At 53.5% G+C, this 9,635-nt stretch overlaps 1 long non-coding RNA gene across 4 annotated transcripts; it reads left to right on the top strand.

The window, feature by feature from the left end:
• Window positions 1–1,446: 1,446 nt before the first annotated feature.
• On the top strand, window positions 1,447–9,411 carry LOC142922811 (uncharacterized). 4 transcript variants are annotated; one of them, XR_012940353.1, is made up of 8 exons: window positions 1,447–1,628; window positions 3,094–3,195; window positions 3,499–3,579; window positions 4,497–4,606; window positions 5,867–5,990; window positions 6,526–6,621; window positions 7,458–7,528; window positions 7,962–9,411. It is a non-coding gene; the product is annotated as an uncharacterized LOC142922811 (long non-coding RNA). The 4 variants fall into 4 exon arrangements; XR_012940352.1 differs by lacking the exon at window positions 6,526–6,621 and having other exon boundaries at window positions 1,452–1,628; XR_012940354.1 differs by lacking the exons at window positions 3,499–3,579; window positions 6,526–6,621 and having other exon boundaries at window positions 1,454–1,628.
• The last annotated feature ends 224 nt before the right edge of the window (window positions 9,412–9,635 follow it).

Genomic DNA, 9,635 nt, shown 5'->3' with positions numbered 1-9,635 from the left:
CTCTTTCCCCCCCTGCCCCTCCCCCTTCACAACCCCCCCCCCAAGCATCCCCCCCCTCGCGACCCCCCTTGCCCCCCCTGGCAACCCCCGCCCATGCTCCCCCTCAAACCCCCCCCCCCTCACGCCCCCATTGCCCACCCCCCTCCCCCCGCTGCTACTTACAGTCAGGCAGGGGGCGAGTGGAGGCGGCGCGCGCTGTGGATTGTGGGTGGCGAGCGGCTGATTTGGTTTCCCGCTCACGGCCACCGTCAGTGGCTCGCGAAAGCTTCTGAAGCGGCGGCTCGCTGGGCCTCCTCTACGTCGACTCAGCCTGAAGGTGAGAACCTCGCGCGGTGTGCACACATCAGCAGTGGCGGCGGTGGTGGGGGGAGACAGAGGAGGAGGCGCCTGGCCCACAGCCGTCACGTCCTAGACGCCTGCTGAGTTCACGGCGCTGCTTCAAGCAGAGCCCGGCCCTGCTGCTGCTGATGATGAGGCGCTGACGGTGGAAACCGGCCCCAGAGTGGCCCTCGTGTTGAGCCATAGCTGATGAGAGGCACTCCCAGACTGCCGTGTGTTTTTATCCCTGGAGGGACGGGTTTGTTGTGGATGCGAATCGCCTGCTGCTGGAAAAGGCATCCACTAGAGACCGCTATATAGAGGTATTTGGTCTACTCTTCCACGCTGGTCCGGACGTGTTGGAGCAAAGTGGCCATGCCCACACTTTACCCCACCACACGCAGGGCGTTAGCTCGCTGGATTTGCAATGCAGAGGTGCAGGTTAGATTTAATTCCCACTCACACCCACCGACACTCACTCAGCCACCCACTCAGCCACTCTCTGGGCATCTATGAAAAAGAGCTTCATAGCTCATCGGATTCCTCCAGCAAAAACATACTGATTCTCACCCACCCACTCAGCCATTCACCCACCCACTCTGGCACTCATCCACTCACCAATTCACTCAGCCACCCACTCGGCCACCCACTCAGCCACCCACTCTCTCACCCACTTCGTCACCGGTCACCCACTGCCACCCACCCACTTGGTCACCGGTCACCCACTGCCACCCACCCACTTAGTCACCGGTCACCCACTGCCACCGGTCACTCACTCTGCCACCGGTCACTCACTCTGCCACCCACCCACTCTCTCACCAACCCACCGACTCTCTTGCCAACCCACCGACTCTCTCGCCAACCCATCCACTCACCCACAGGGAGACACAAGGAGACAAGGGGACCCACATGGTGTGAGAGTGTATCAGCATCATTGTGGTTGTTGTGGTAGTTATGTTGGTTGTTATGGTTGTGGTGGTTATGGTTATATTTGTGGCAGTAGTGTTTATACTTGTGGTTATGTAGCTGGTGGTTATGATTATATTTGTGGTTACGGCGATTATGGTCGCAGTGATTGTGATTATATTTGTTGTGGTTATAACCCGCGATGTATTTCGTCGAGGATGGATGCCGCCGCGTGCAGGAGTTGGGCGAGGCGGGAGTGAGCCACCTGAAGCGCCCTCTCCGACGGTGGTGAGCCGCCGGGCGGCCGGGCAGTGAGCAGCTCGGCCGTCGTCGCTTCTCCTCCCCCTTCCGGGGCTGCCAACCCCAGTGGTGTTGAGTCGTCCTCCTCTTCCACTGGAGCCCTGGTACGAGTTTTTCTTCGCGTCTCCATTATAGCGATTCATCTTACTATTTGGCTACTTCTGACGCCAGTTGTAGTGGGTGGAACGGAGAGCGAGACTTCTTACCGAAAGAACCAAAGAGTATGAACTTATATGGTTTATTTCATCTATTTTTAGTGGTTTGCTACCATTCCCTTTGCACTCCTATCGTTTTTGTATTGTTTGTTGTTGTGACGTTTGACCCCGTGCCCCCTACTGGCACATCTGTGATCAAAGAGCTTTATAGCTCATTGGATTCCTCCAGCACAGAATCAATACCGATTCTGATGAGACCGGAACGAACACGTTTGAATCGAATCGCGTACTTCGCTTTACTAAAATAGTTGTGGAATCGATTCTTGTGGAATCTGTTCTCGTGGAATCGAATCATCGATATTAATTACAGAGATTCACCATCGATATTAATTACAGACATTAATCAACGACGTCGCTAGGAGTATCGTGGTGCCGCTCTGCAAACCTTCGGGCTACTATCAAAGGTTTGTTCATCAAGCCATCCAGATATATAAACACAGACATAACTTCAACCGAGAAGATGGATACAAATTGAGTAATCATTGGAAGAATGTTATTAACCAGGTAAAACCTTAACTGCTTTATGGTGTTGCCTTAACTTTCTGCATCTCTAATTTCTTAAGCTTCCCACTCCCAGCCCCGCTCTCTTCAGCACTCCCCTCATACCCCCCCTCTCTATCTCTCCTCCCTGATCCTCCCCCCTTCTCTTACCTATATAGTCTCTTGTTTACAGCAGCTCTTTTGCCCACGTCGGCAATTGTTTCTTGCTGTGGTTTGTCCCACCTGATGATGGACGCTTGTGTTGCGCCCGAAACGTCGTGATTTAATTTATTTTATATTTTATGCCTATGTGACTTTACCGAAAGAACCAAAGAGTATAGCCCAAGAGAGTTTGTGTAGGTGGGAGCGGTAGTGTAGCACAGTAGGGGGCACAGGTGGTGCATCGGCCAGTCATCTCAGTGAAGCAACCAATGGCAACCTGGGTCTGTCTGTCTGTGACCTCCTGCTGCCAGCGGGCGTTCGACGCTTCATGTGGCCTTAACCTGCACGTAGCCTGGCACGAGCGCCGTGGTGACATCTCCACCACTTCGTGGCGAATGGCGGTTGTTGTTTATGGTCGTCTCGCGATTAGCACTACGCTGCACTACTAACCCAGCGACCCGAGTTCAATTCCCGCTCACGGCCAACACTGGTGACGATTCCGTTCCTGGGCCTCCCCTTGGTCAACTCAGCCTCAAATGAGTACCTGGTGCGTTGTGTAAACATCGCCACTGGGGAAATTAAGGCGGCCGGATGTGGTGCTGGCCACCTACCCCCCTTCGTGTATCAAAGGTGCTGCTCGTTAACAGCACTTGCACCCGACAGTCCTGTCGAAGGCTACATGGGGGATCTTTGTCTTTGTTTGGTGGTGCAGCTGAGGAGGCGCAACTGCACGGCGAGTACCTCTACCGCAAGGCGCAGGAGGCCAAGAAGGTCCTCGTAGAGGAGAAGGCGCGGCTCAAGAGGGCGCTCGATGGTAACGGGCGGCGAGACGGATCTAGAGATGGGCTCGCGACGACAAGACAAACGAGAGACAGCGAGCCAGACTAGAGACGTTCAGACACGCAAGACAGACTAGAGACGGATCTAGAGACAATGAGACACGCAAGACGGACTAAGATGGGACAAGACGGTCTGACAATACAGGCGAGAAGACAACCGCGCGTTGGAAAGCATTTCCGAATGAATCCATGCGTGCGCATGATTTTTCTTCCTTGTTAATTCTCCCCTGCCCGCCCCCCACCCACTGCCCCCTGTCCCCCTGACGTCGTCACCGAAGAAAACCTGGTGCTGCCTACGGACCTGCGGTGGGAGGCGCTTGAACTCCAGAAGGCCGTGGAGTTCGACCAGGGAGGGGAGGGTGATCTCACATCCCTCACCATCACGTCTCCTCGCATCTCTCTCTCTCTTCCTTCCCGCGAGACTCCCGAGGCAGAGGGATAAGCGTCGCGCGTCTCCGCCCGCTAGACACGCCGAGTCGGCGCGCATCCCCGGCTCGCCGTCGGTCCTTCCTGCCAAGCGGTGGCACCGTGTTTTGCCGCGGAGGTTCGCGGTTCGAGAACGGCGGGCCCTCAACCCCCCCCCCCCCCCCCCACCGGTTTAATGGGTTTAATGCCGCAGTTGCGTTGACCGTAAATACTGCATGGCGATTGCTTCCCAAGTGGACTTTGAAAAATCCCGTGGCGTGAACGTGGAAAAAGAGTCGGCCGTGTGTGTGTGATGGCTGGCGTAAATTTTTGTGGAATGTCAAATGAAGGCCGTGGTCACCACATAACGTGTGCTTCTGGAGCAGTCTTCCTTCTGGAGTGGTCTTCCTTACAATATTAGGAAGCCACTGGAGCTTTGCACTTTTAAATCATCGTCTAGATTGACAAACTCATTTCTTGAGAACTACTTTTTGTGGTTAGTTTGTCACACTTCCGATTACCACGGTTGGCTACGTGCTGTAACAAAGAGGTTTAACATGCACTGACGCACTCATTCACTCACTCATCATTTTACTCAATTTACCCACTCACCTGCCATATCACCCACCCACTCTTGCAATTGGGACTCATCCAGGTCTCATTATTGCTCAGCTCGCTACACAAAATCAACGCGATCACTGCAGAGTGATATTCTCAACCATTCCTGGTCGCTCCTTCCATCCACCCACACACACACCTGCACTCACCTGCACGGTGAAGTATGGCAAATGATAACCTACCCTCTCCGTCCCCCCTGCCCCATCTACCACCTCTTTCTATCCACCCCCCCCCCCCCCCCCCGTGTCAGTAGGAGTGAGCAGCCACATGGATGACGAGTACCGCTGAGCCGGCGTGAAGGACCCACACATCATGGCGATGACCTCACGCGACCCCAGCTCCCTCCTCAAGCAGTTCATCAAGGTGCGGGCACGGGGTCGCAGGGGCTACAGGGTTTGGGGTCACACGAGGAATGTGGGTCCTCGTGTATTGCATGTGTACAAGCGCGCAAAGACAGAGGTCCCCCATATAGCCTTAACAGGTTTTTGGGACAGGTGCTGTTTGCGAGGGTGTAGGTGGCTAGCACCACAACTGGCCACCTTTATCTCTCTGGTAATGATGTTTAAACACCGCACTAGGTACTCGTTTGAGGCTGAGTTGATCTAGGGGAGGCCCAGGACCAGTTCAGATAATCGCCACTAGTGTTGGCCATGAACGGAAATAAACCTCGGGTCACTAGGTTTGTGGGGCAGCATGCTAACTGCTAAATTACCGCACACACACACGTGTTCTCTATCGGCTTTAGAATCAGTTCCTTGCACCTCACACGAGTCGTGTCGACCAATCATCGGGCTTGTGCAGTGTGAGACAACTCGCATCCGTTGAGTTAACCAGAAGAAATCTGGTTGTTGATGAAAGGTGGAGGCTGTGTGGTGGGGGGGGGGGGGGTCGTAAGTGGTGGAGCGTTGGACACTTTGGTTTGGTGCATGCAGCTTTTGTCAACTTCATTCCTCGCGATTCAGTCCGCCTTTTCGCGATGACCGATCCCTTCCATTCATCGAAAATGTATCTACTGTAGCACTACGCACGGTCGGTGGTCACGGAAAGATGTACCATTGGGGGCGCCACTGTGGCGAGATGTTAACTCCCTCACCTGGTATACAGGAGGTCGCAGGTTCAATCCTGACCCTGATGCCTGCTGTATATTTGGAGTTGCGTGCCTCTTTCCGAGGAGTCGCGTGGATTTCTCTCCAGGTCCTCCGGTTTTTCCCTCCGCATTTAGAATCAACGTCCGTTTAAGAGTATTTGGCTGCTATAAATTTCCACATGGCGATAAGCCACTTAGTTGAGCTATGATTTGTGGCCAGGTCGCTTCTGGAAAAGAGCTGCATAGCTCAGTGGGCCTTACCTGGTAAAATATAAATAGTAAAGTTTTTCCAATGGTGCATCCCAGTTGTGCCAACACGGGGTTTGGCGACCCCGTATACCGGCACGGCTCGGCTCGGCTTCCGCAATGGAAAAAACAAACAACACAACCCGAGTCGGATACAGTGGGGGGGCGGGGAAGTGGGGGGGGCGAAATCAGCGTGGCCGGGACGGACGCCGGTGGGAAGAGCGGACTCGGCGTGTGACCGCTTGCTGTCATGTTACCACACCACCACCACCCTCCCACCACCACCGCAGGAGATGAAGCTGATCCTGCCGAACGCTCAGCCGATGAACCACGGAGGCCACAAGCTGCAGGCGCTGGTGTGGGCGTGCTGCGCCAACGCCGTCAACGACTTCATCGTCCTGCATGAGCACCGCGGTATGCCAGGCACGCGCACGCACCGCAGTCGACAAAGCTCCCCCGTGTAGCCTTTAACAGGCTGTCAGGGCAAATGCTGTTTGTCGAGCGACCTACGAAGGCCGGCAGGGCACACGGCGGGGTGGGTGGTGTGGTCATTACCGCATCTGGCCCCTTTTGTCTCCCCACTGTCGATGCTTGGACACACCGGAAATCAAAGTCAGGTCACCGGATTTGTAGTGTAATGAGATAGCCACTCCGCTCCCGCTCCCCGGTGTGATGCATGGTGTGACGTGTGTGATGCGGTGCAACAGACGGGGATGGAGGTGTATTTAGCTGTGCGTACGATGTGCGGTGTGTAGTATGACGCTGCAGACATGGAATTGTGGTGTTTTAACTGTGTATGTGGTGTGATGTGGTATGATGCCGCAGATGGAAGGGCAGTCTGTTTAACTCTCCAGTACAGTCTGTGTGACACCTGTGGTGTGTCTAACTTTCCGGCATGCTGTTCATGTGACACGTGGTACGATACCACGGTGTACTTGACACTCTCGAGCGTGGTGATGCGGCACGACATCCGGACGTGGACATGATGTCCGAGGCATTCCCACACCTCGTGATGCACAACTTCACGTCGCGACTCGGAAAGAGGGTGCGTGCGGGCACCGTGCCAGTCTCACCCACATCTTCCTCCCCCATCCCCAAAGCACAAAGATCCCTCGTATAGGCTATAACCCTTTCTCATTTCCATGATGTACATATACGTCGTCGAAACGGAACCGTAAGAAAAACTCAAGTACGTCTTCTGACCTGAAGACATACCTTTTGCTCCCATAAGACTATGCGGGAGGGCGTGTGGCACAGTTTTGTTCCATAGAGTGCCGGTCGTGTCACTACGGTTCTCTGCGGTGAGGGCAACGCCTTTTAAAAACAGCAGCGCTACGCCTCTATAAATAAAATTAACGCCGAGCCGCTCGCGCGTACCGAGATTCAGCGGTGAACGTGACACCTACCACCCGGCAACTTGCAGATGTCTCGGAATGGGAAAGAGTGAGCAGACTTTTGGGCCAGGTGCTGTGTGTCCGCCTGTATATTCGGAGTTTGCATGTTCTCCTCCTGGTCACTTTGATTTTTCTCCGGGTCCTCCGGGTTTTTCCCTACGCATTTAGAAACTTGAATTTCGAGTATTTTGCTGCTATATATTTTTATGTGAAAAAGAGCTACATAGCTCAGTGGTAAAATAAAAATAGTTTCGTTTTACTTTAGTTTTCGAGCAACAGTACAGAGTTTTTATTTAACGCCATCTCTGAAGCTGAAGGCGCGTAATGTTGTTCATTTGTTAATGCATCCGCAGTTTTAAACAGGGTGGCCGCTGGCCTCTAACTGGCAAACGTCTGCGAGGACGCGTAATGAGAGTCCAGCGCCGTCCGTGTGACTTGCCGCGACCCCTCCCGTGACTTCTGTGCCCCCCTTCCCCCCTCCCAACAGGCACAACGTCTACAAGCGCGACGGCAAGGACATCGAGTTGAAGGAGGTGGGACCGTGATTCGAGATGGAGCGTAAGTCTGCCTGACACATTGTTACTCGTCTCCACTTTACACCCCAGCAGAGGCGGTGGAAATTCCACATTCCTTGTGGACTTCCCTACGAAGTGGTTGTAAATTTTATCGACCCCTGAGAGGATGATGGGCTGAATGTAAGAGTCTAGCCTCGGGCTAGGTGGCCCGCGGGTGACTTGTAGAGCGGATCGGAACTTGAGTCGGTGGGGTCGCTGCTCTGGTCGCATTCGCTGTACCGTGACCCGACTCGCATTCCCCCACCCCGGATGCGATGTGTAAATTCAAAGATGATCGGACGTAATGCTGGCCACCCACACCCACCCCTTGGTGTGCCGTGCTGGCTTTCCTACATGCTAACACACGAACAGCGCTTTTCCCACGCCGTCTGTTAAAGGCTGCATGGGGGTAATCTTTGCTTTTGTGTGTCGCGCAGTCTATGAGATTAAACTGGGCACGCTGGACAACGCGGCCACCGCCGAGGTGGAGTGGCCTTGGCGACCGTACATGAACACGGCGAAGAAGAGGAAGTTCCTGAGCGTGGAGTGAGGGAGGGGAGCGACTTCCCCCCCCCCCCATGGGCCTGGGGGGAGGGGCATTGGGGGGGGGGGTTTGTCCCTGGAAAGCCGGAGTTGGAGTTGAACCTCGCGGCGCTCTCCGCCGAGGCTCGAGACGTTGAGGAGAGGTCGCCGCGTGGATAGGGCAGTGCGTGAATCGCTGTTCCAACCGTCGTCACACACGCGCATCATATGCGTCACACACACATTGCGGATGTACATTTATCAAACACAAACATGCACATCGTCGCATGCGTCGCACACAGAAGCACACAATTGCACAAAAAGACAAAGGTACTCCGTATCGCCGTTAACAGATTGCTGGGGCAAGTGCTGTTAACGGGTAGCACCTATGATGGCCGGCATGGCACAGAAGTGGTTTTGTGGCCAGCCCCACGTCTGGCTGCCTTTGTCCTCCCCAGTTTTGCGATGTTATACACACCCCACACCACGTACTCAGATGGCTGAGTTCGTAGTGCGCTAACTGCTGCACCACCGCTCCCCAAACGGTGTACATACACGCGTACACAAAACGAAACATTAACATTTATTTAAGTAACAAAAAAGAAAATACCAAGTCAGGCAGATGGAGAAAGTGGCGTGTCGCCGTGCACAGCACCGCTCTCGTAGCTACTCACCTAGGGTGGGAGCTCTTGGCTTCAATGCCACCCGGGATGTTTAGATGTGAAAACCTGCCATAAATAATATTTTTGGGAAGTCACAAGCGCCTTAAGTTGCATCTCATCTCGACCATTTTAATGGGCACCCCCCCCCCCCTGTAGCTGTCCCCCTGTGGCACAAAATAAACTAACAAAACTAATCTCTTTTTATTTTACCAGGTAAGGCCCACTCAGCTGTATAGCTCTCTTTCAGGAACGACCGGGCCACAAATGAAAGCGCTATAAAGTGGCTTGTCACGCAGAAATATATAGCAGCCAAATACTTTTAAACGCATGTTTCTAAATGTGGAGGGAAAAACCGAAGGACCCAGAGAAAAATCCACGCGGTCACGGGGAGAACATGCAAACTCCAGATATACAGGCGTCGGGATTTAACCCACGACCTCTATACCAGGCGAGGCCCCAAGGTGAATCAGCACTTGGCCTGCGAGCGGGTATTATTAGTCTGTCAGTAGGGGGTAATGATTCCGGATTTCAGTCTCAATTGAAACTGTAATCTGGAACACTTTTGTCATATTTTGCTTGTATAAGTGTGTTCATAAAATACAAGTTTGGTCATTGAGAGAGTTATAAATGTCCTATATGCATTTCATGTTTATTGTGTTTATTGTATTTAATGTATGAAGAAAATAAAATTTTGTATATGCTACAGTATGTTTCACACGTTATTCAGTGACACTGCATATGACGGGCAATGTTTGGGGCAATCGGCCTTCAACATGGAAAATACATCGAGGCCACATGACCCGTGGCCACCGCCACTTCAACCGTGGCCCCACCACTTCAACCGTGGCCCCATTGGCACGTTGATGTGTGGCTCTGCTTTCACCTGTGGTGAGAATGAGACCAGAAAAATTACAGGAGGCCGACTCC

The sequence above is a fragment of the Petromyzon marinus genome, unplaced genomic scaffold (assembly GCF_048934315.1).
Source record: "Petromyzon marinus isolate PM22_M1 ecotype Great Lakes invasive population unplaced genomic scaffold, UKy_Petmar_22M1.pri1.0 PM_Scaffold_18, whole genome shotgun sequence".
Taxonomy (NCBI): domain Eukaryota; kingdom Metazoa; phylum Chordata; class Hyperoartia; order Petromyzontiformes; family Petromyzontidae; genus Petromyzon; species Petromyzon marinus.
This window is presented reverse-complemented; position numbering and strand designations above follow the sequence as displayed.